The sequence below is a fragment of the Neopelma chrysocephalum genome, unplaced genomic scaffold, assembly GCF_003984885.1.
Source record: "Neopelma chrysocephalum unplaced genomic scaffold, ASM398488v2 Primary Assembly neopelma1_23, whole genome shotgun sequence".
NCBI classification, from domain to species: domain Eukaryota; kingdom Metazoa; phylum Chordata; class Aves; order Passeriformes; family Pipridae; genus Neopelma; species Neopelma chrysocephalum.
This window is the reverse complement of record NW_020897691.1, coordinates 25,551,967-25,577,718: the sequence shown is the minus strand read 5'-3', so window position 1 is coordinate 25,577,718 and position 25,752 is coordinate 25,551,967. Positions and strand designations below refer to the sequence as shown.

The 25,752-nt window shown below is 39.7% G+C and overlaps 1 protein-coding gene across 9 annotated transcripts in view; it reads right to left on the bottom strand.

Annotated features, from left to right (window-relative positions):
• EPB41L2 (erythrocyte membrane protein band 4.1 like 2) overlaps positions 1-25,752 on the bottom strand; it is a 141,436-nt gene that overhangs the window by 110,431 nt on the left and 5,253 nt on the right. For 2 of the 9 annotated variants that reach the window (XM_027691028.1, XM_027691019.1), the window contains exons 1-2: positions 5,449-5,551; positions 1,768-1,849 (exon numbers count right to left, since the gene is read on the bottom strand). The gene's annotated coding sequence lies outside the window, so the exon portion shown is untranslated. Of the gene's footprint in view, positions 1-1,767; positions 1,850-4,558; positions 4,911-5,448; positions 5,552-5,666; positions 5,687-6,415; positions 6,523-25,752 lie in introns of those variants that run through there. The other 7 variants (XM_027691069.1, XM_027691039.1, XM_027691074.1 and 4 more) reach the window with 6 other exon arrangements.

The window sequence follows — 25,752 nt, the reverse complement described above, 5'->3', positions numbered from 1 at the left end:
TTTAATTTTTGTTTGATTTTCAGAAGTAAGAGTATATTTGCTGAGTCAATCAGAATTTAAAGGTCTGCCTAGTATGAATTCAAAAATTTGCAGTAAGAATATATACTTCAAATTCCATCTACAGGATAACTGAATATTTCAAATTAGAAAAAGCTGTTCCACTTTTCCATTGTGGTAAGAGAGCACATCATGCATTTTAAATACATATATTGAAGTTTTTTGTACTTTTAATAACATTCTATGTTCTTAAAACATTGTAGTCAAATTCTTATCCAGGCCACTAAAAAGAATACCACAGTTATAGTCTATACTTCTCAAGCCACAGTAATGGGATAGCAGTAATTTACAGTAAAGTCTGGTGTTACATTTAGCTGTACAGCACTACTAATTAGACAGTAATTTCCACAATAAATATTTAGTTACACTCAACTTTGTCATCAATGCAAGCAATTTAAGATGAAACTGATCTTTCAGAGTCCACAGTTCTTTTTTTTTGAATCTATTTTTATTTTTTTGGCTACTGAACATCTTTTCCTACAGAACACTTCTCTAGAACTACTGCTTTGCAAACAGAAAACCGCACAGACAATGTTAGAAGCAAAAGGGAAGATTCAAACCTAGTGGACCAAGGCAATCCATAGTTCTCTTCAAACTGTCCTTAGCTAACCTTATTTCACTATTCGATGCCAAAATCTTCTAAAAATGACCTTATAGAGAGAGCACACAGGTTGCATCACTTAGTAAAAGCAAGGTAAGTTAAAAGACAGGCCATATCACACACTTCAGAAAGAACACAGGGAGGAGAAACCAAGACAGACAAATATGAACACAACACCATGGTAGACACAAGATCAAGTAGAACACCCAGTTAATTCCTTAGACACTGACAAAGAAGTTGTCAGTTTTAAAGAGAGGATCTTCCTGCAAAAAGCACTACATGGGTGAACAATAGTAGTACCTTATTTCCTTTAAGAAAAAAAAATATCCAACCAACCAAAGAAACAAAAAAGCAAGCAAAATACTACTATATGCTTCTGAGAATCTGCAGAGCTAATCAGTTTTTTACACTAGAGGCCAACTTAACCAAAGTCAGGCCTTCAAAGCATCTCATACTTGAGTCTGGTCATGAAACATTATGCCATTGAAAGAGTTGTGATGTGCAGTGTAAACGGTTGGCATCTAATATTCTCCTTTGAGACCAACTTTCAGAGCTGCTGTAATGAAGTGTTTGTGCAGTGCCACTAAAACATCAGACACTACTGCAACAGAAACTATTTTTTTCTCCCCAAATCTGTTAAAATAAACAAGCCTGCACTCTTGCTGAGCTGTCCCACTTGCAGTACATGCAAGTCTATAGTTTCATGCCATATATGGCACATACTTTCCTCATTTCACTAACCAAACAGAATGGCTATTTTTGGATTACCCAACAGTAATTAATAAATATTCTGTTGATATGGCTTTCACTTCCTCTGTAAATCTTTACAAAGCACTCAAAGACAAGGTGAAGTCTATGGAGAAAACAAGTTACTGGTAAAATGACTTTCACAGGAGAGTTTATATCACAAACTTCTTAAGTAAAAGTCAAAATATTTACTATATCATCAATATGTTCTTTCCTATATAATATTAAAAAACTGACAACTTAAACCATGTAAATTTATCACATCAACAGCAAAAATAAGTGAAACAGAACAAAGAATTTTGCCTATTTAATAAATTCCTACATTGAAACTTCTGATATTAAAAAAATAGTTTACAAATTACCTTCCACTCCAGTGGAAGTCTTGAAGATTTGTAGAATTCAATCAACTATGACACCTGGATAACAGTACAATATCTTCTTTATCTATAAGAGATAAATTCAATAAATTACACCAAAAAATTATCCCACCAACAGAGTTAAAAAACCAGATTAGTGAAATTAACTGTGCTTAAATGATAAACATTCCAAAAATGTGAAAACCCGTGTAAATAGGAAGAGAAAAACACCCCACACCATCTTTTAACCTGCACTTTAATTCTGTCCCTTAAAAAATAGAAGTGTGGCAGTTTATTATGAAGTCTCCACTCTTAAACTCAAGAGGAGTCTTTTCTTTCAAATTAGAAGGCCAGAAATAACCCCTTAAGATGCAGTTTGACTTCTTGCATAATGCAGGCTATAACAAAATCACACTCCCACATTCACTTTTCTTGTTCCCATCCTCTTTCTTGTGTTCAGCCATTGTGTGAGTATACAATGAACAGTTTTTCAACACTGCTTTTTTTGGGTTAATTTTTCTGCAATGAGGAAGACAGTCCACCTTCCCTCTTCTCACTACCCCTTACTTAAGATATCAGTTCCAGAAAGAAACCACTGTTTGAATTAGTACATCTTTCTCAAGAAAGCATTCAACCTTGCTTTAGAAATCTCTAAGGCAAATATGCTAATTACTACAGAGTAATGCTACGCATTACAGACATAACTATTAAAAATGTAAACCATTTAGATCCTTTTCCTGTCACTGAATCCTTTCATAGCCACTATTATCTGCTATTGTCCATGTCACATGTACACCTATCATAATTTTGTTTTGTTCCCTCCCTTTTCACTCCTTAAATAGATCAATCTTTTGTAGTAAAACGTGCTTCCCAGATTAATGCCGAAAGTGAACAGAGAATTCAAAAAGGAATCCCAAAAGCACCAACTACAGAAAGATTTAAAACATATGACAAGGTAAAAAATGTTGTTTATATACCTAGTTTGATTTTTTTGAACATCACTTTAAAGAGAACTTATATCCAAATTATTATTCATCACAACCCTCAGTAGCTTCTCTAAATGTCTTTACTTCACAGAACACTCTCATTCTCCACCTATGGCCCACATTCCTCATCCTTAAACATGTGACTCAGGAGCTGGACTCATGGAAAAAAATTAATATTTTGCCTAAATCGACACTCACAAAGTGATTCACATCGTATTTAATACAACAATACAATTAGCTTCAGGCTACCCTTTCTAAATGAGAGCTCTTCAGTGTTGCCACCAAAACCCCATTGAGACATCAACAACTCTTCAAATTATATCAAAAAGTGATAATAAAGCTAAAAGTTTTTGATTAATTGACTGCAGTTGTTGGAAAATTATCAAATCAGAAGTGGAACAAAAGGTCTATTTCCGAATAAATGAAGCCTGGCATTTTAGTCCACATGGCCCTAGATGTTGAGAAGTTTGAACTCTCCTTCTCCACTTTCAACACATGTGCAGACAGAACATGTGTATTTTTGAAAGCCTTGTCCAGGCTATTTTCAATTATATTTTTACACCACAAGCTCATCTGCCACAGGTACAAATGGTTGACAGAAACTTTGACATCCATAACCTCTGAAAACACAGAAAGGAAGATCATATTCTGAGCCCAAAGGTAATCAAACTCAGCAGAATGTTGCAATTTAAGAAAGAGAAAGCAGCTCAGCTTCCCACCACAGAGGTCAACATCAGACAGAAAACAGCATGGCAAGCAGAAACAGAAACTTTTTGGAAGGGAGTAGAGTAGCAGCTGAAGTGGACACTTTTGCTGAATACCCTTCCAGGGCTGCTCCTGCATAACCCAGAGTGCCACAAAAAGTGGTCTGTTCTACAACTGGTTGGCTCTGCAACTTAGCGACTGAATTTTTCCGCTGTTCAAAAAACGACACCGAAGGATGCAGCTTTTCTTTTAGATAGCCTCTATTAAAGAAGCACTTTCTCAGTTCAACCTCTGCAGGACTGGAAAAACACAAGTTTATGAGAATTTGCAGAAGACTAAGTTTTGTAGAACCATGCTTGTTGCATGGAAGCACCCATGCTAGCAGACAGAAAATGAGGCTGTAAAACTAAGAAAGCACTACATGTGCTTTAAAAAAAATATAGATTATATGATTTTAATTGAAAATGGGCCTTGGACAGTTTTTCAAGAAGTAAAAAACATAACAGTTGAACTGCTTGCTACTTATTATTGGTATCAAAGTATCTTAACCTATGTTTACTCCAGTTAGCTATTACTTGTTCTCTGGCAGTGATTTATTTCAGAAGGTGGAAATCATAATCATTAAGGTGACAAACCCTCAAACCAACTCCCTTTATGTCAATCAGCAATCATTTACAGAGTAACCTCCTTTAAGTCCATTCTAGCCATACACACACATGCACAGTACTATTAATATCAAAAGGGCTGAACTTCAACTCAGTGGGATCTTCACCTGTGGAAATATGCTGCACTGAAATACGTTACCACAGTGTTAATAGCTCTTTTGAGAGGATTCAGACTTCACAGTCCTGTAATCAAAGCCTTACAAAAGAACAATAATAGGAAAAGAACTTTGGACCTAAATTTATAAATAACATCTCATTTTTCTAAAAATATCCCAGTGCATAATGCTCAGAGGCCAAGTTGTCACATCTTGAGAGGTGATCTACGTTACTTTAAAACAGGAGATACAGAACAAACAAGAGAAAAAAAAGTGTAGAATCATCCTAACCCTGAAGAGAAGGGAAATTTGGAATGTAAAATCTTCCTCGATTTCATCCCCCTACCTAATTAATGATAAACAGCTTCAGAGCAGGGTCCTATCTAGCTCATTTTTCTGCAGTTGCTCACTTACAGCTGAAAGAGAGGAACAGCCCAAGATGCAAACAGATGAAGTTATCAGAACGAGGAGTGGTGCTCCCGGAGGAAAAAAAATAGGAAACCGTCTCTCGTCATACAGTATTCACACAACGGGTGGGGGAGAGCCATCGACGGCCATAGGGACAGGTTTTCGGGGAAAAACACCCCTTTCTTTCTGGCCCCAGGCCAGGATTCAAGAGCGCGATAGAGGCGGGGACGGCCGTGGGATCCCGCGCAGCCCCAGCCGGGGCGCCGCGAGCTGCGGATCCCCGGCGGCGTCGGGCACAGCACCGCCCGCAGCGCCTGCCCCGCGAGGGAGGCTCGGAACCGAGCGGTGAGGAGCGGCCCCGCACTGCGCGCCCCGCTGGAACCCGTGCCCGAGGCTCCGGGGAAGGAGGTAGGGAGGAGCCAGCCCCCGCACAACGAGCCCCTGCCCACCCGGGGCGGAGGGGCTGCGGCCGGAGCCGCCCGGAGCCGCTCGCCCCCGGCCGCGCGTCCTCGGGGCCGCTGCCGCCCCCTGCCGGCCCTGGCGCTGACAGCCCCCCACCGCCCGCCCGCCCAGCCGCCACTCGGGGCCGGGAGGGAAGGAAGGAGGGAGGGGGTAGCGCTGCCCGATCACCCGGCCCTGCCCCCCCCCTCCGCGGCCTCCGCATCTCGCAGCAAACGGAGCGGGCCAGGGAAAACACCGACGGATGCGGAGCAGAGCGGTCCCCCGGCGCACGGCCGGCCCCCTGCAGCGCTACAGCCGCCCGGCCCCCCACTCCCCGCCGCCCGCGTAAGCCGCGCTCCCGCGGGACCCCTCCCGCTCCCCCGGTACCTGCCGCCCGCACGCAGCAGCCACGGCGCCACACACTCCACAAACCCCAGCCGCCGCCGTCAGCCCAGCCCGGGAGAAAACCCCGCCGGCCCCGCCCTCCATCCAATCCGCGCCCCGCCCGCCCCCGCGCCCCGCCCCCACCGCCTGCCCGCCCGGGCCGCGCCGACCCCGCCCTCGCCCCACGCCCGCCGCCATTGGCTGCTGCAGCCGTCAATCACCGGAGGGAGCGCTGCGCCCCCGCCCGCCCTTCCTGGGCCGTGTCCAACGGCCGCTGCCCGTCGGGGGTGCAGTTGGAGCTCGGAGCCGGGATGGGGTCCGGGAGCGTCGCTGGAGCGCGGGCACCGCACCGGGGAGACGCCTGCCCGCGAGGCGCCGCTGGCTAGTCACGGCCCCGGGCGAATCCGAGCAGGGCGCCGGCCGTGAGCGCGTTGCTGTGCCGCTCTCCCTGTCCCGCGGCGCCTGTCCCACTGGTCTCTCCATACGGAACGAGCTCCTGCGGCACCGCGGGCTGTGCGCGCGAGGAGGGGAGGCCGTGCCCCCTCCCGGCTCGCCGCAGCCCTCGGCAGGTGCCACGTCCAGCCGACCACCCGCGCGCAGTGGGCACAGACACAGCGCAGGTGGTCGAGGAGTGGCAGCCGGGGGGTTCCCTGAGCGGCGAGAGGGGACGTCGGGGCTGGGATCAGCACCCGTGGGGAGGTGGTCGAGGAGTGGCAGCCAGGGACTTCCCTGTGCTGCTGAAGGACAACGGGCGTGAGGTGCACTGAGAGGTTGGGGCTGGGTGTAAGGGAAAGGTTTTTCAACCTGAGGACAGCTGGGCTGTGGGAGCGGACTCCTGGGGGGTTCCTGCTCCCAAGCAGACACAGTCCTGAGCAACCTGGTCTGACCACGCAGCTGGTCTTGCTGTTGGGCAGCAGGTTAAGCTAGAGACCTCCTTACAACCTGGATTTCCTGATGATCGTCCACTTACCTAAGTTTTTTGGATGCCTGTGTGGATGCTGACTGCTGAAAGGCCTGGGTATGGAAAACCTGGTGGAGGCAAGTGCTGTGCTGCACAGGCTGCAGGCCCTGGGGGTGCTGTGGAAATAGAAAATTATTTACACTACGTGCAGTCATACTGATTTTGCAAAATCCAGCACACAGTTTGTGTTGCCTGTACAAGTTCATCCCTTTTGTGCATTATAACCTAAAATTAACCACAGAGTTGTCACCTAACCCTCACGTGCATACCAGGCCACTCCTCTTTTGTAGTGCACAAGAATAGATTTTTCTACTTTGGAGCAGAGCTGTGCAGTAAAATAAGAAATTTTATATGTAATCCGTGTGTAATTTCTGGGAAAATTAGAAGTGGGGGAGCAGGATCGTGACTGAGGCTGCTGACTCTTCTTCACAGAATTCTGAAGAAACTGTAAGATAATACATTTTCTTTATCAAAAATTTCTGCGTGATGCCTTGTGCCACATAGCTTTAATCTGATTTTTGTGAAGAGATTGAGGGATGTGTTTTCACAATGCCAATCTTAAAATGCTGGGATTTCATTAAGAGTAGCTTACCAGTGAAAATGAAGTCAACAGGCAATAGACCGTGAATATACTGGGTATTTCATAATGTGTAAGATCAAGAAATTAAGTCCTGTTTGACACTGATTAATATTTTTTTCTTCAATCTTGGTGCTTCAGAAGTAAAAGCAACAGTGCAGCTCATAGAAGTGCTGTTAAAGGAAATTAATGTAAGCACACAGAGAAGCAAAGAGCCGGCAATGAATAGAGAGCAAGCAGTATTAGATATCTGTGCCTAATTCTGCATTGTTCATTCTGTGTCCACTGAAAGAGGGTAGGGACCAGTAATTAAAGAAGGAATTATAATGCATGTGCACAAGCAGTTTTAATTTGTATCAGCTACATTGCTTCATGTTGTAATCCTCATGTTTTATGTATTATATTGCATAATTTAAATAAAGCTGATGAATTATTTTTAGTATCTCTTGCTCCACGTTCAACAACAGCATTAAAAAAGCCTTTGACTCAAAGAGGAGATGGAGTATCATTTTTCTTTTTCAGGAAAAAGAGTCACTGTGTTTTTCTCTTCAATGTAGCAGATGCTACAATTACCACGGCACTACTGGGTTAGGGTTTTACCTCTAGATGCTCTCTATATGCAGAACGGACTCTAAAACTCTGTGTCTGATATTTCCTGGTTCATTCTTCAGATGCTTTAATATCACTAAGCATGAAGGAACGATAGCAGAGCATGTGCCAGTTTCTCAAGACAATAATACAGCAGCTTCACATGCCTGCCTACAACCAGTAACTATAAAAGGCTTAATTTACAGGTGCAACAGGACACTTGGTCTCTGCTGCTTTCTGAGGCGACCTGAGTTTGCACCATCCAAACTGCTTTTTATTATTGATAGTACTTGTGTGGCTGCCAGTATTTAATACTGTTGGCCTGAGCAAGTTTAATTGACGCAGTACTAAAACCAGCTGCATCTCCAGCAATCTTGTCTTCAATAAGGTTCCCAATGTTGCTAAAATCAGTGGAAATGCCTGTAATGAAATTTCCCTAGATAAGGACATTCAGGAAGACTTCAAAGAAACCACTTCTTTTTTCCTCTTTCCTCAACAAGACTTGGACTCCTCTGCTCAGGATCCCAGTTAGAGGTGCTTCCCAGAGAGGTTTATTTACACCGATGTTTCTTCTCACACTGGTTTTAGGCTATTTGTTTATGGAGGAATCTGCTGCCTTAGGACAAACTTTCCTCCTCCAGTGTAGAGTTCTGGAAAAATAAATAGCCTGGCAGTTTCATTGAATTAAAAATCTATGTTGCTTTTCTTTAAACAATATAAAATGTAATGCATTTTTTGGTGTGTGTTTTTTCTTAACTTTTTTTATTGTGAGACAAACATATCATAAAGAGGAGAAGGATATAGACAATTTCTTAAGCAGAGTAATGAAACATATGGGTGGCCAAATAAAGTCTGTGTCATTTTGTCTGCAGCACATCAGGTGGTGATTTTCATAGTCGTGTAGTTTTCACAGAATCACAGAAAGGGTAAGGTTGGAAGGGACCAGAGTGGGTCATCTGGTCCAACCTCCCTGCTCAAGGAGGGTCATCCTACAGCACATTGCACAGGACATTTCTTGAATATCTCCACAGTGAGGGAAACTCCACAACCACCCTCATAGTAAAGAGCTTCTTCCTCATATTCAGGTGGAACAAACAACAACATTTTTGGGAGATGTACTGCTGCTGCACTAGCAGTAGAGAAAAGCCATTAATGTAGTTTCAAATACTTTTCTCCACCCCCTTTCCACTCTTCCGAGTTTATATGTAAATTTTGTGTAGGTGCCACAGTGATAAGAACTGTTACCAATCTGTTGTTGCACTCAATATGCAAAATTTCTTGAAAGTGCTGATACAACCAACGCACTGTTTAACAGATAGAAAGACTGCAGCATTGGAGCTGTAAGTAGATCTGTAGTCAAAATGGCTCTTTGCACAACTCTTGCAGCAGTTGGCTTCTTGGCTTTACCTAAATGACGCCTTTATAATGTTCATTCTACAGTCTCCACATTAACCTGATGGCACAGCCATGAACAGTGTCTGTTACAAAAGAAAATAAGGAAAAAATATCCATTTCTAATTATAAACTATTTGAGGTTAACAGAAAACACATAAGGAAAAATATTTATACTGCCTTGTATGTAAGGATGTCTTCATTTTAAAGATTTTGAAGAAAAAATGAACAAAAAAAGGATCTCAGAAATGGCTGAAGTAAACACAATAAAACTGCATAATCTATTACTAGTACAATAATATATCTCCTTTAGTTATACTCAGTTATTTTATTTAGTGGCTTTGACTTTTGTTATTCAGCACCATCATTTTGGGTTTTAATGGGTAAATTCCTGAGAGGGCTGGAAGCTGGTCCTGAAATAGTCTATCTCTCCTTCTTCCATAAAGTTTTCCTACAGAGGGGAATAAGCTTCTAAAAGGCTGTTTTGTGGAAAGGAAATGTATTTTCTTTTTTGCCCAGAGGTTAGTCTCCTGGTAAGTCTACTGGCATTCAGCAAGGGTCCAAGGCATTGGATTAGTGCCTGAAAATATCTTCCACAATTAATAGAAAATGTGCTACAGCATAAAAATATGCACTAGAAAAAGAAGCTCATTGTACCTGCAATTTTACTGTGATAAAACTGCAAATTGATGAAGACACTCATCACAGACAATATTTTCAATCTGTTGGCACTGAAGATTTCATGTGCCCACGAAGTAATATGATTTGTATGCAGCATCTGGAGCTCGAGGTTACAGGACTTAACGCCCATGAGTGAAGTAATGTGAAAGATACCCTTTGGCATCGCAGGAGTGGGCGTTGCTACTACATTTGATTGCTGTTTGAGGAATGCCCCTTCCAACTGGGTACTTTTTAATGTGTGATTCTGCTTTTTGCTTCTGGCACTATAACAGCACAGTGGATTCCCTTTGGCCCCAGGTTTTGACACATCAGACAGTCAAAAACAAGAGACAAGTTATACTGCTGCAGTGTGAAGGCATGAGTTTTCTCACACCCCAGCTGTGGTGCTGACAGGGAGGACAAATGCAGCAATCCCACTCTGACAGCTCCTATATGGTGATTATAAGCTGATAAATGTAATTGTGGGAGTTGGGAACTACTAAGATTCTGATCTTGCAGACACTACTGGTTAAAGGACTCTTTCCTGTGACTGCATCTGCTGAATTGCTATGATTCTTCTTGGTTACTGCTACACTGGCTTGAGGGCTGTCCTCAAGTTAGGACATGTCGCCTCTGTAGATGAGCATTGTCAGACCATACCATTAAAGAAAAGAACCTTGTTTTTATCTCTGGAAGAAAAGGTACACCTTAAGGGCCTTTGTGCCTTTTATAGCAATAGAAGTTGTAGAGTTTGGAGTGTTAAAGGCAAAACACAAAATAACAAAAAATCCAGAAGATTAGCAGTATGTGATGTAAGATAAACACAGTGAATTTAAATTATTTATTCAACCAGAGATAAGTGGGCAGGAGAAGAAAATCACATGGAAAATACACTATGTTCATCATGAAATGGATACCCATAGGTTATACTTCTCTTTTGTCTTCAGATTCCCCATTTGTTTGATTCTGTGGTGTTGTTAAGTGTCAAGCCACAACATAAATTCCACTGAACAGCAAAAGACCACTAGTAGTTCAAAGTGATTGCTGATGTAAAAAGCCTGTGTTCTCTTGATATTGCTGCTTGGCACTGCTACCGACTGGGTAAGTGAAGCGGATAACAAATATTGGCATGGGTAAGTGGCAAGTGTTGCTGAAGACCTAGATTTTGTTTGTAGAGCAAACATCCACAACAGATGGAAAGATCCAACCTGGCAGGCCAACTAGGGCTCAAAATCAGTTATGTCTAAAGAAATGTAGTTGAAACATTATTGTGTGGAGGATGAAAGACATTAAGAAAGAAAATAAATTACTTATTCCACAGCTGCACCATAAACCAACAGAGACTCCAGGGGAATTTTAAGAAAAGCAAAGAATGGGTATCTTTTGTAACTTAGTAAAAACATGATTGGTGCATATCTGGGATTTCAATTGCAAAACTGATAATTCTCAATTCATATACAATCTCTGTTAACATGTCTAAGTACTGATGAAAGCTTCTGGACTCTGGGTGGAGAGAGTTTGTCTTCATCAAGTCGAAAGCCAAGATGAATAAATTTGGCACATATACACCAGCTACATCTTTTAGGTGTTAAGGCCATAAAGTGCAAAGCATTTGGGATGAGAGACTGAACACTTTGTAAAGAGGACAAACCAGCTGGGTCAATTGTACAGCATAGAAGAAAGAAGCTGAATATAAAAGAGATGACTGGAAGAAAATGCTACGATATCAATGTTAGTGTGGAAAGGAATAGATAAAATAGATGAATGAGCAACAGTATTAGTAATCATCATCATCTAAATTGGAGAGGCTCGTTCTATAATTATTCCATTAAGATAATTTGAGGAAGTAGCCTACATGTTCTTTGTGCAGAGACATGCATAGGTGCTATTGCCTCATCAGATTTCTCTGCGCCAGTGTTAGCTCTAATCTCTACTTCTGCTTGAAAAATTGTTGCTACAAAAGACCCACGGACAATGCTGGTCATACTAATCTGTTTTGTTCCTGAGGGTAAAGATTTTCTGGTTTTGACTTTTAGTTTGCAATTTCAGAGAAAGCAGATGAGTTGTGTGAGAGAAGGCTCTCAGCTGACAAAAGCTATGGATAATTATCATATTTGAAAGGTATTTTCATGGGGCTGATAAATGGAATCTCGGAAAATGTAGGCTGGGAGGGATGTTTTTATTTATATTGAAGTCCCATGACAGCTGTGCCAAATAGGCTAGGTCCCACCCTGGTCCCATTATCCTCAATGGTAAAATGGATATTTATGTCATCATCTTAGTATCTATTGTACATATTCCTAGAATCATCCAGATAAACAATCTGAGATCAAGCTGTGGGCAACCTTGCCACTTAGCAGAGTTCAAAGAAAATAAGACTAGTTGTAACTCAGTATAAATCAGTTAACACCTCATAGGAATAGACTCATCAGGATTATTTAAATAAATTCTTGTATCACATTGTCCTATGGTAGGAGGCCAAACCATTCAATAAAAATGCTTTGGAAAGAGCATATTGCAATGTGACAGACCACACAACGAGAAAAGAGGACATTGGTTAATTAGATTAATTACATGCTAACCCCACGGCATCACTACTTCAACAAAGGCAAATCAAAATATGTACCAGAATACTTGTAAAGGAATAAAGTCAAATTCCTGCAGGAGTTTTGAATAGAATATTTCTTTACTTTCACTATTGCTTTCAAAAAAAAAAATTAAGTTTCTACCGCTCACCAACTTTATTTTCCTGATAAGTTTTGAAATTTTCCAATGGCAAAAAGCTAGGAATTCACAACATAGGCACAAAATCAAACCAGCAATCCCCTCTAAAAAACAACCACCAAAAAACTCCAAGTAGCAATGGTACTTATATATTTATACTCACAATTTTAGCAAAGGGGGACACACACAACTTTGATACCATATCCAACCACTTATCTGTTTCCTGAAAGCTATAATTTTTCAAAATAAAAACCATATCCATTATCTGCTCTGCTTCTCTTCTTTGGGATATGTGGTGAGGATCTTTAAAAGCAAGGTTTGCCAGCCATAGTGAGGACCACAGAGTACTGGTGGCATGGCTCATCTCCTGTTTCATTTGTGGAACAAACAGAGACAACCACAGCAACAGCTCCAGTGGAAAAGTAATGTTAAGAAAAAAATTTATTCTTTCCTTACTGTTCCAGCTGTGGTCCTGGCCTTCATTTTCTCTGCAAGAATGTGCATACAAGAGGCAATTATGATACTTATTTCTGTCCCATTCCAAGTGCTTAAATAAGATTCCTGACTTTTCTTTTCCTGGCTACTCCTCCAAGTATCTGGAAGCAAGAAAGCAGCATTATGCATCCTATCAATTATCTACAGACCATGAGAAAACTGCCTGCTGATCTCATCTTGGGGATTGCTACAACGGAAAACAAAAAAGTTGTGTGTCTGTAACTAATACTAAATCCTCCTCACTTGATCATGACGCAACATTCATGATCATGACATTCATGCTTATCAATAGCTCACATCACTGCTATGAAGATCCAGATGTTTACAGAAATATCTTTTTCTCATACCTGTACTTGTGTGATAAACCAACTCCTCCTCCGTGTTCCTGTATTTGTGTAAGCCTCTGACAGAACAAAGACGATATAATTAATAGATAATTCATTTGTAGCAGCTGAAGAAGGTAGGAATATTCAGGTTGGTGTTAGTATGCAAAAATAATTTAAAGTTTCTTGATTAGCAAGGGGGTTATTTTTGTTCATAAAAATCTGTCACTGAAAGAGTAGCATTTTATGTGTGTTTTGTGACACTTCATCTCAACTAAGGATAATTTTTTTCTTCCAAATAACTGTGGGGATTTTTTTCTCTGCACAATCTCAGTGTTTCTTTCTTAGTTTATCCACATATTTTTCTACAATGATGTGTGTTTTTGAAAGTACACATTTCCAGTATCTCTGAACATGCTTCCCAGGGTATGACCCAATCATTAAGGCTGAACTAGTGAAGTGATTTAACATACGAGAATTTCAGGTAGGGTGTAACCGGAGGAGGGAATGCAGCCCACCCAGGTCTGAGCCTGTGAATGCCAAGTTCAAGTAAATTTACTAGGAAACTTTTTCCCTTTAGCCCCCCCACCCCTCCCCAAAACATATAATCAAAAGGTGAAGAGTTCAGTTTTGGAACAAACAGGACCTCTTTAAAAACATGTAGCTGGCTGTAGCCAAAGACAAACTATGATGTCATTGGGTGGGAACTTCCCCTCACTGTATGCGAGCAGCACTGGAGTGATGCGTTGCAAGATGTGAATAAAATCACAGGGAAGATTTTAATATATCTTGGGGTATAATTGTTACAACTAACCTGCAGTATCAGTGATTTTCTGGTTTACACCTTTGAATGTTGTTCATCTGCCACAAATTGGTGCTCAAGCAATTTTCCATTCCTAGCCACGCTACATTCATACACAGACTGAAAGCTAATCTGATTTGCAAAGTTGTCAATCACAGCATTGATTAAATAGTAGACAATGGTGTTAATGCAATCATTAAATGGCAAGCAGCTTTTGCGATGTTTTCTTTGCATGGCATATTGGGCTCTAGCTATATTACAACCACAGGGGTTGTAACCCCCCTGATTTGGGGAACCTGTCTATTGACAAGTTACCCTATACCGGGTTTTACATTTATATTGATTGGTCCTGCAGACAGTTCGGTACCTAGTTCATATTTATGTCTGTTTGCAGAACTACAAACCAGTTTTGCCCTCAAGAGACTTCCCACGCAGCCACCTGGGAGGTGGCTTAGCTACCTTTATATCAAACTGCTTGAGAAAAGGCCATGTGTGCTGCTGTAAGAAAATGGAAAAATGTATTGGAAAAATGTATTTTAAAGAAAAATTGGTACTTATGTTGATGTTCTTATTCTCACTGTTCCATGTAGGACACTAATGGTGACAAGAGAAACCAAGGTCAAATCCTGGCATCACGCCATCTCTATGAATCAACCTCTCTTGACAGCAAAGGGGCCTGAATTTTATCCTGTATGTTTTACACTGAAATATGGCCAGCAGTGTGAATCAACTGCTTTGAGACCTTAGAGCAAAATAAGTTGAAGAAACAAATTAGCTTGATGTTTTTGTTCTACTACTGTATGGACATTTGTTTGTAATATTAAAATTCCCTGCAATTTTTTCCTTTCTCAGAATTAACTAATAGAAACTTTCTTGGTCTGTGATGAATTACATTAGTATATATGTAGATCCAGATAAACATCCATCTCTTTTTCATTTTGCTTTTCCAAAGAAGAATGGAATGAATGTTTCATTTTTAATCAATTTGACTTTACAATTTCACTTATATGATATTCTTTATTATTAATCACACTCAAGAAAAAACATTGGAAAAAAACCCCAGCTTCACAACTGGCATTGATTTTCAAAGAAATCTGTTACCAGTTTTCAAGTACTGTATTCACAAAGGTCAATAAACTTAAAATGCACAAACTCATTTTTTGAGCCTACAGACTGCTGAGGGGAAAATGTACATCATGAAGAGCTAATCTCTTTAAAATCATCTGTCTCAAGTGTTTGCCTCAGGTAAGTTTATAGCATTAAAAAAGCATACAATGTATAGCCATGACATTGCCAAGATGTCTGTGAAGTCTTGCATCAAAAATAATGAATATCCTGATTGTCTGATAATGTAAAATTTGCCTGACAGAAAGCCAAAAGCTTCACATTCTTCTTTTTTCAATATGGATTATTCATTTTGTTTCTTGAAAGGAAGAAATTACAATGAATATCAATATTGGGTCCAAATGCCCAATTTAAAATTCTTTAATATTGCATCTATTCATAAAATGTTTAATCAAAATGGTTACCGTACTGATATTTTATCATGACACTAACTTGACTATTATCCATATGACATTTAGCAGTATTTCAGTTTTATACAAGTAAAAGCATCCTTCGCTGTTAAAAATTTATGTGACTGGTTGTATTATTAGCAAAAACAATGCTTATATGTATGCAATTTTAGATTAGTGTGAATTAGGGAGTGATGTTGTCCTTTAGGTGAGTGGAAATAGCCATTATATATATAACATCAGAGACACCACGTATTTGTTGACATCACTACTGTTAAGCCCAGAAACCCTCAGAAACTAACTTTTGCATTCAGGGTCTTGCACATACAGAGTAACACCTGTCCACGCAAGCTGTGCTTGGAGCAGGTTAGAATTTCTTGCAAAAGCCATATGCACCAAGTAATTTCACTTTTCTTTGATTTAAAGTGTCTGCACAGCAGGTGTGTGCTAAGTGTTTAAACTGATTCAAGTGAGACCAGGAATGCAATCCCCTGTTTGGAGCAGGGCTACTATAGCTTTTGAAAAAGAAGCAATAGTGGCATCAACATTGCTTGTGACGTCCTTCGGAGCTGAGCAGAACAGAGGTGGCCCTGGCAGCTCCTTCCACTGACCAGTGTTCCACTGCGCTACTGAGTGGAACAGGGAGTTTACACTGAGACATGGCTGACTTCCCCTCAAATGCCCTCCCAGTCCGTAATCCACAAACCCCACTAATCTGCACTGGGGCTTCCCTGCATTACTGTGGATTAGTGACGTCCTGCTGTATCATATAGTATATTTACGCACTGTTTACAAACCCTATGCAGTTTAACCGATGGCAAGCATTGGTCTGCAATCTCACGTACTGTCAACCCTGTTTAGTATGCATATAAAAAGTAGGTATAAATACTGTTATGCTTACTTCACCATAGAGTTTTATACAGCATACTGCATGTATACTTATAGTCGGGTTTTCACATCCTTGGTGCATTCAGATATTCCTTTGCACAACGGCAGCCTCTCATAAATCTGTCAGGAGGCAGTGGTGTTCAAGGACTTTGCTTGGATTCCGCTTTACTCCACAACTCTTCTCTAGTGGCTTAGCTTTCAGCCTAGCAGCATTACTTATTCTTCCTCTCTCAAATAAAATCTGTAAGTCTCTATCCTACAGGAAGCCTGACAGTCTTAGACTCCCTGCTTCTGAAGGCGTCAATCACCCTGTTTTTGTAAGATCTACTAGTAGTCTTCTGCTGAGCATGGCTCAGTTCAACAGTGGTCATGACTAATTCAAAAGGAAGAGCAATTCACAGGATGCACTGAGTTCCTTTAATCTCACCATTTGTTTGCCTTCTTCCCTACCCATCACCATTGTATTGTTTCTTTTTCTTCACTTTTCTGCGGTGAGCCACTGGGTAAGTTACTGTAGGCAAGAATTGGAAGAGTCCTTTGCCAGGCTCTTCAAATTTTTTCTGGTCTTCCTGACTGGCTCCTAAAGTCGGTGGTGGCCCCTCTCCTCTCCCTTCCACTCCATCAGTCTGCAGTTTCACTGCCATCACAAATGTAAAAGCATACCCACAGGCCCTGCAGAAGGATGGCAGCACTGAACAGTTTTCTCTTGTTCAGTAAGAAGGGTTGGAGCTAAGCAGTGTGTTGTGAAGTGCAAAACCCAAAGAGGAGTAATGGGGTGCTGTGGAAGGAAAGGGGGGTGATCATGCAGGCAGAAAGGATAACCAAATGCCTTCCTAAGAGTCCACTAGTAGCACGTGGAAATGCTCACAAACAGCTCTGCATACATCACAAACGCTTACATTAAAAATTCTCATAAGTTCTTCTTTAAGAATGGAAAATACTATACCTGGAGTTCCTGGGGAAAGTCATGTCTGTCCATTTCCTCAGGGCTAAGCCAGGGCACCCCTTTTTCTTTCAAAACTTGCACCTCAATCAACACGACCTCTCTCATCTGCAGCCTCCTCCCTCTCTTCCTTTTCCTGCCTGACTTGCTGAAAGACTCTATTCAGTCTCTACTCTGCTAAAGCTTCAGCAAAGTGATAAAATGTGGCAAGGACAAGCGTAGGGGATATTTGGACACAGGTAAGATAGTGCAAGCTTGAGTTGTACGGAAGACTAGTTTTTCCGACAGTGAACTACTGACTATTGCTGTAATCTTCAGCTCTAACACTAATTTTGCTATCTATATAATAGATTCTCTCCTTCTCTAGGTACTCTGGTGTCTTGTCGTACTCTATGTACCATTTTTCATCAACAGACTTTAAACAGAACTGAAGGAGATATCTCTTTCTTCTCTCCTAGCGTGGATGTAATTTTTTTAAGCTTCCACTTTGGTCCATTTTATTTTTTTGCTAGGATTGTAACTACTGTGAAGGCAGGAAAGTTAAGTCAGATGAGTTTTGTTGTCTGTGAATCCCTGGACTACTTCCATCACAGTGTTAGGAGATATTACCTGTCTCTCTACTTCCCTTCCCACTCCAGCAGCTGGGGTTTTTTATGGTGCACAACTGTCATGGGAAGCTGGACTCAGAAACAAAAAGTATATCCAGGACCACCTGCCTACAGTAATGACAGCACTGAACTGTATTCTCTACTCCTTGAAAATTGTAAAGGTTTAATACAGGGATGTTGCATCTGTGGAAGCAAACCAATAATGCCTATTGAAGTTATTATCCTTATTGAAGCATTTTTTTTGGTTGACTTTGTGCAGCAGTCTTGGAGAGGCTTCTGTGACTTGCATCTCTGTTGAATTTTGTATTAGACAGCATTTAACAGCATTTCTGAGGAAATCTTTAGGTAAACTAAACTGTAAATTGGCTATATGACTGGCATACGCTAAGAATTCATCTACTTTGGAGAAGTAGCGACAACACTATTCACAAAACATGCATAAACCCTCTTAAGATTTAAATGTGAACAGATTATATATCTTTGCCATGTTAGCTCAATAATCCAAACTTCCCTCGGGCAAGTTGCCTGTGTATCTAAACAGCACACATCTGTTCTTTTCCACCACTTGTTTACATGTTCTTCCTCTCCGTGTGCCCATTCCATTCTCATTTTAAAGAAGTTCTTTAATGCTTTATTTATTTCTCACATATATTTCACAACTGCATGCTGTAACAGCTGTATGTGTTGAGTGCTGGTTTTATACAATTTATGATCCAGTGTTTGTTTTTTAATATATTAGTGTGTATTAAGAATAACTTCATGAAGTCATTCAAGGTTAAAATCAGGCTTTCTGGCTTCAGGCTGATTGGGCAGCATTGTGAAATATCACATTGCATGATAATGTAACTAATGAATCTGCAGTGATACATACTATAATACAGACTAAGGGATTTAGGATAGGAGAGAAAAATCTAATTAAAATTAGCAATTTAATAGTGTAATTCAAAACATTACTATATGTTTTACTAAGCATAATAAGAGAAAAATACACATTGAATTAAGCAGATGTGTTATTATTTTTTTAAATAATGACTATCAGTTTTCTGTTCTCAGGTAATGAACAGTCTGATTTTTGGAAATGCTGAGCAAATATTTGTTCACTAGTGCTGAAAAAATAATGCTGGATAGTTCAATTCTATGAAGTCCACCTTACAACATTGGTACAATGCTGTACAAATATTAGGACAATGAAGATGCCCATTTTACTCTACGGATGGAGTAAAACATTGCTAGTCTATGAAAATTGTTGCTAGAGCAGCCCAGTTACAAACCTTTTTTGCTTAACATTATTTCATGTTTTTTCTTTACTATTGAAAGTGTTCTACAGTTAGTAACCAGATAGGCTGAAGTGGGTTGTTTGTTCCTCTACTGAAATGACAATCGGTGCTACCAAAGCAAAGCACTGAGCACAGGATTTGTTTACATGTTTAGTCTGCTTGCTTATCATATTTGAGTGCCCATCAGTGCTGCCTCAGTCTCTTTTTCCAGAGCCTCTGGTTGCCAGCCTGGAGTAGAGCCTGCAGTGTGGGTTGTTATAAAAGGCTTAACAAGAAAAGTAAAATTCACAGATAAATATTTTCCCTTTTTTTAATGTAAAAATTGCAGCAAGCATATGAAAAAGTCTATGACATTAGGAATGGGCACATCTGACATTTAATTCCTATAAAATGCGCCCACAGACTAACAATGCATCATTCCGAAAAGAGACCAAGTATTTTCAAGGTAGAAACACAAGCAAAAAAGTATTCCTTTACAGAAATGGATATTCCTGTAGGAAAAAAGGTTTCTGCTGATTGATCTGTTGGAATCTTAAAACTGGCAGAACAGAAGATCAGTGTAGAATTAAAAATCAAACACTAAGGAACTCATTGAGATAATGATTCTGCTTCTTAAGCTTTTTTTCTCTTTGTGAAGTAATTTAGCAATGCATATCTATTTGTCGTGGCTATAAAAAAATTTCTTTCAGATGTGTATAAATACTATTGCATAATGCCATGTTGATCTCTGATCATTGTGAAAGCAATTATTTCCTTTGGACAAAACCCTCTCTTCATTAGCACTGAATGGTATTTGTCAGTCTTTTTCCTGTTTAGATAATATGTTCAGTGTTGATATATTTAAAAACATTCAATTGGTTGGAATAGTATCTGTGGCTTCCCATCAAAGGAGTGATGGCAGTAGCTGTGGGTCTAAATCTCAAAGCACCACTCTGTAGACTTCCTAAGTGATTAGTACAGAGTATTATCGCTCTCCACCATCTGGCTATCTAATATGGAAACGATATTAAAGGAATCAGAAAACCTATACAGGCTTCGTCACTGTGGACATACAGTGTGTCACAGCAAAAATGTGGAAACTACATTTAAAAGAGATATGCTTAAATGTAAAATATTTATTTCTTTTGCAGGGAAGACATACATCTATCCTCCCTCGTTTTAATTACTTGCAAGTATATAAAGCCACACATATGTATACTGAGATAATGCAGCTTAGGACATATACATGGGCTGCATGTTTAGCATGCTAGGAGTGAAATCTGTTTAAATTAAAAGGCTCATTTTGGTTTTGATGTCACTACAATTAGTTGATGTGTTGGATGGTTTCTGAGGCTCTGATTCATCTATGCTTTAAAGGTTTTGAAATTAAATGGTTTGGATAAGGCAGAATTAAAGAATCATCAGAAATTTCTGTGTTAAAGCCTCACAATCCAATACATAAAAACTCTTGTAATTCAGTGTACTGTATATCTTTGTGTATAAAAATATCCTTTTATAAGGAAGAACAAAAGATACGCTTCTCCACTCCAGGAACATTACATGGAATAAAGAGCCTCTGAAAACCTCCAAAGCACAGAATGCAAGCTTGTGCTGCCAGACAAAAGTGAAAGCCCATCCTGTTTTCTCTCTCCCTGATGTAGTTGCTGTGTCAGATGAGGGCATCAGGGCAGATTCAAAAGTCAGAATGAAGAAAAGAGAAACAGTGCAGAGAGAAGTGTCGTGAATTCAGTCCTACTAACACCTAGGTTTTCCCTTTGCAGGCCCAGCTTTGGGCTTTTTAATTTGTTTGTTTTACAGAAGTGCAGATAAAGGCAGTAACTAAACATGGGTTATCAGATTTCACTCATTCATAGGTGTTATGCTCTGCGGTATTGGGACCCCTCTATCCAGCAAAGAGGAGAGCAGAAGAAAAGGGAGGTCTTTTCTCCTATTTCCTTCAAGCTGTTTAGGAAGTTATTTCTTTACTTCTTTTTAAATGGTTTTATTTTTACCTCACAATGAAAATCAGTTTATTTGCCTTGACAGAGAATCCTGAGCTATTGGGCTTTCAGCTACACTCATGTCCCAGAAGTTCTGTAGCCATTAATGAGGAAACAACATGTTTGGCTGAGCGGCACAACTATATAGTCTAGTTTGGTGAAGATGTATGTCTTTTATTCTTGAAATCTCCTTCCCCACTGCAGTGATCTCAGGTACTCTTCTTGGGACCTGCCCCAGACAAAAGACAGCATGGACTGCAGCTAACCTGGAGGAAGGACAGTAGTGGAGCTGAGCCTACCTTTTCCTCTGCTAAAGAACTAATTTCCTTTCTCTTCTAGCTAACTGTGGGGTTTTTTTACAAAGCTTGTAAGATGTTAATTGTCTTTAAGATGATTATCCTCTTGCACATATGGCTGGTCACTGACTTCAAAAGCTATGGGGCAATGGCTGACAGCAGTCAAATGTGCCTTAGGAAACTAGGCTATCAAATAATTTCTAATATGTGGTTCTGTATTTTATATTCATAGTACTTTTGACCACACTTCTCTGACCATTGGTTATGTTCTCCATGATAGCCAAGGAGTGTAAGTAAAAACCCCAACAAACACTATCTTCTTACCTAAAATTTCAACTTCTCTTTCTTCTCTGTATATCATGAAAAGAACATGGCATCTTTTCCCTTTATGTACAAGCTACTTTACAGAGAAAGGCTGTGGATCTATGTAGCACTGCTTTTGGCAGCAAAGCTCAAGTCAAGTTGGTGGGCTCTGTTCTTCTGTTCCCAATCTGATCAAATCTGCATCGTATTTTGCATCCACAAAAAAGTTGTGTGAATAGAGCTGTCTGTGGACCCTGGGGTAAAGTGGCTTGCTAAAATGATGGACACTAAAAAAAACACAAAATGAATTTTTTAAGGTATTGCTAATCCAAATTTTTTCAATTTTCTCATTCTCATCTCTTCTCCTTCAGTGGTGCAGGGGCAAATGTACACTGCTGCAGTGGGGAGAAGAGCTAGGAGATGAGTTTTAAAGCAGATCTGCTACCAAAGCAGAATTAATTTTTTGAGTTACCCCTGAAGTGTGAAATTCTGTCCTGAATGAAAATAGCAGCAAGTTTGTCTTTTATTGCAGAGTCGACAGAATTTCATTTTGTGCAGCCACAGCACAAAGGCAAGAATCCAGGCCCTACCGACATCAGGAGTAAAATATCCCATGAATTCAACATCTTGGCACTGAATAAACTCCAGTAGTTCCAACTCCATGCTAGGATAGCAGTAAAACCTGTGAAACCTTATCTGTGGATTGAATCTCTGCTGCCATTACAAATTCCAATCATAACTATGGAAAAAGAATTATTAAATGACCAAAAGATATAATTAGAATTGCTCCATATTTAACTGTCCAAATCTTTCTACTGGGCCCTCATTTACACGGATCATTTAGGCAAATATTTTATGAGAGTATTTAAAATTTCCTGTTGCGAGTTTTTTTTTAAAACCAATGTCAATTAGTACAGATCGTGACTCGTTTTTCATAAAATTGGCATTTGGGCAGACACAGGCATGAACACCATATACGTACACTGTTTGGCAGTATAAAAACACGAGTTTCAGATACGTAAAAAAACCAGGTGCTGGCAGAATATACAAGGAGAGAGAAAAAGAATTGTCAACCTCTGTGCAGGGTTCAGCCAGTTCCTAATGACCTTCTATGTGCTGGTTCGTAACATACAGGACCTGCTTATAAAGTCCTAATTCTGGCAAAGATTCCTTTTCCCTGAGTAAGGAGAGTAGAGCAACCCTCACAGTGAATACTCATTAACAAGGCCTGTGAAAAATACATTAAATACACTTTCCAAACAATGTAAATACTTTATCCTCCGTTTATACCCAGATATATCAATATAGTCAAGAAACTGTAATAAGCTAACTCAGTTAAATGTATTTTTGCTCAACTCATTGTTAGGCATGTACAGTCTATGGCTGAAAGTGGGAGCACAACACCAGCAGTGCTTTTTTCTAATCCTAAGAGGACAGTATTTTTGGCAGAAATTGCCTTAGGATTCTAAAAGCTACTGTCTCCTTTCAGTCGGCTAGAAGTCTTGTAGTAACTGTAAAATCTGTATACAACATAATCACAGTAAGCATATACCCCTTTTGCCTGCAAAGGACTTATTCTATTGTCCTCCTTGTAGAGAGGTAATATACACGTTTCCTTTTTTATGATGCAAATTAGGGAAAGAATATGAAAATATCACTTTCAAAAAAGCCCATTTAAATAAAATATAAACCACTTCATAATTCTTTAGGTAATTCCTTCTGATACAGCTTTACATCCTGGATTTCTACCAGCATAGATGTCATCTCATGTAATTAAACTGGATCATTTTCAGAAGTATTGGGTGCATAGAGTCACTCACAAATCAACTTTAGGAAATATACTTGGAGGAAAGTAAACTTTAAAAGATTCAGGTGTATGTATTTGCAAGAAGATATGTCTTTTATGACATATGATTTACTGAAATTCTTATGGGCTCCTTCTGAAATGATCTACTAGTAATTTAAAATGAGATTTTAAAATAAAGGTTTATAAAGGATATCAGCTCTTTTGTCAAGGCTTGAAATGATGGTACTTATCACACAGACAAGAAGTTATCTTGTCCAATTTTCTTTAGAGAGATTTTTGTGGTGGTGACTTTTTAATTGTAAAGCAGAGAAACTCCATCTGAGATGGATAGACTGGCATATATACCAGGGAGCCATATAGTAGTATTGCCAGTCATATGACAAGCATTAAATGGCTTAGAAGATTTTCTTCATGCATTACTAGTTCAGCAGTTGTACAGATTATTGTTGTTATTGTTTGGGATTTTTTTTCTGGCAATATCATAGTAAATAACAGTTTAAAGGAGAAGAGCAAAGTAGTTTTGCTGGTGCTAACAGCAAATTTTTTCCAAACAGAGAAGGAGCGTAGGAAAAATTACAGATTCGATGTCTGCATGGTATTAATGTAATGATTTTCATAGATAATTTGAGCTGCTTCTGAATGAGTTAAGATTGTACTGGAAGCGGTACAATCTTTGGGCTGTTTACTTGGCTAAGAAGCACAATATATTCATCCAGATATACAGCCACAGTAAACACAGCCATCCAGTTCCCAGTACCCCAGGCTGGTTGTTAAGATCTGGACTCTGTTACTCTTGAGCTATACAGGCACAAGTAGTAGCTCCTGTTTAGAAATAAAGTTACAAACCTTTCAGAAAAGAAATCAACTTTCTCAATATTAAACCAAAGATAATTAAGGCAGGCATCAACCATAAAGACTGAAAGTCAAGATATTTGACTTGTTTGTTAAAATACAGAAACTGCGGAGGAATTTAAGATAGGTCACATTGCCAAAGTTGAAATTGTAGAAAAATTATGTCTCCAAAGACTTTCTAAATTACTACACAGGGGAATTAAACTGTGTTTTTCAAGGTCACCAAAAAAAAAAAAAAAAAGAAAAAAAAAGGAATGTTTCGGTACTTGAGACGTAAGATGCAGATGTGGACAAGAATTTCAATAGTAAGCATTACAGTTTACATTGACTAGACTCTATCTTAGATAAAACATTAACTTCTGCCTAACAAATCTTATGACAGATAGAGAAATAAGCTTTCAGAGGCTTGAGACAAACATAATGCCTATGTGATAGGTACTAACTGATAGACAGGAGCTGTGACTGAAGGAGTATGGAGAGGGAGGACAAACTGGGTTTAATGATGTTGCATCTAGGCTGAAAGCCAGACATCGACAGGCAGATTGTCAAAGTCGGGCTGAGATCTTAATTTGAGAAATATGAAGGAGAGAAAGACCTGGGAGTGATTTTGATAAAGGCAGTAACTTGTGCTTTAGATGAAGGAGGGTAAGAAGTGGAAGGTATTCAAAAAGGCAATGCCAAAACACAAGAGAATTGTGAGTCAATGTTGTCATAAAAATCAAGTGAGACAAGATTTCAATTTTGCAGAAATTCAACCACGATTTGAAAGATGTCAACCAGCCACAAAGAATAATGACGGGACTTGGGTCATTTAAGACGGGTGAAAACAGATTTAGCTGTAAGGCAGACACTGGACTGTAAAACATGCAATTTTGGAAAAGTTTAGACAGCAAATGTAAATAGCATATTGACTGAGACTGAATGGGTAAGATATGTAACATCCAGAAAAGCAAGTACATACAGAGTTATTTTCAAAAGGACAAAGGCCCCTTAAGTTAACACATCTTGTGGGAAGTCAGCCTATCTAATACTCTCTCTTGCTCTGAAATCTCCCTAATTATCATTCTAATTACACATATATGACAAGTCAACTTTCATTAGTGGTACTTCCCCTGAGTCTTGGGAGTCCTGCAAATACAATATGTAATTAGTAACATCTGCTGTTGACCCACGCATAGATTTGACAAATGTGCAGCTCAACATTTCCTTCGACAAATCAGTTTGCTTTTTTCCCCCTTTGTTTTTCTGCTGGTCCTGCTCATCTTCAATTAAGGGAACAGGTCCTGGCCATATTACATCCCTGCAGGAAAGCATAACT